Source organism: Fragaria vesca, linkage group LG1 (assembly GCF_000184155.1).
Source record: "Fragaria vesca subsp. vesca linkage group LG1, FraVesHawaii_1.0, whole genome shotgun sequence".
NCBI classification, from domain to species: Eukaryota; Viridiplantae; Streptophyta; class Magnoliopsida; order Rosales; family Rosaceae; genus Fragaria; species Fragaria vesca.
Window position 1 is genome coordinate 18,300,571 of NC_020491.1, and position 1,004 is coordinate 18,301,574.

A 1,004-nucleotide genomic window follows, 5' to 3' on the forward strand; every position below is an offset into this window, starting at 1 on the left:
TCTCGCCGGTCGCCGGAATCTGGCTGGTATTTTTTTTTTTTAATGTCACCGGACCTTGCCGGAAGTATACCACACCATTGCTGAAGTTTAATTAAGGGGCAGTAATAATGAAAAATGTTTTACTAGGGGGCAATAAACTTCTACAAATTTTTAGTTGGGGGGCAGTAAATTTCTATTGAGGTCAATAAAACCTTATTGGGGGCAGTAATGATGAAAAATATTTTACTGGGGGCAGTAAACTTCTACTGAGGGAGTAGTAAACTTTTGCTGAGATTTTACTAGGGGCAGTAAACTTCTACTGCGGTCAATAAAAACTTAAATAGAAGGCAAAAAAGATGAAATATCACCACAACATCCCCAAATAATGTATACAATGCAGTGGACCAGATTTGAAGAACCTGACCGAAATCTCTGCAACTTACAAATAATTCTAGATTTACCAGCCAATTTCTTCTCTAATGTCGGTGGAAGGGTGGGACAATAGATGCAAGAGTCTCCACCGGCCCTTCCCGCCAGCGAGGCCAGTACTGGTTGAACCTCAGACTCTAAATGATTGCGAGGCTAGATCTCGCAAGGGAATAGCTCTGGCGACGTCGTTCGAGCTCCTCTCGTCGACAAACACGTGATGATCAAAACCTCAAACGAATGTGAAAATGCCTGGCAGCCCGCGCATTAAGTTGGACCACCAGCACCTCAGACCATAACCTCCCTTCGTCTCCTTCTCTAAATCAGATCTTATCGGAGCCAGATTCTAGACCTGCGGCGAGGAGTGATGTCGCACAACCAGATCAGCTCTTGAAAACGGACCTTAGGAGTCCAGATCTGATCGGTGATGGTTGTCGCTGATGATGAGATAGAGAGAGAGAGAGAGCCGGAACCGCGACGAGGAGCGATGTCGCACAACCAAATCAACTCTTGAAAACAAACCCTAGGAGTCCGGATCTGATCGGTGATGAGAGAGAGAGAGAGAGAGAGAGAGAGAGAGAGAGAGAGAGAGAGTACTT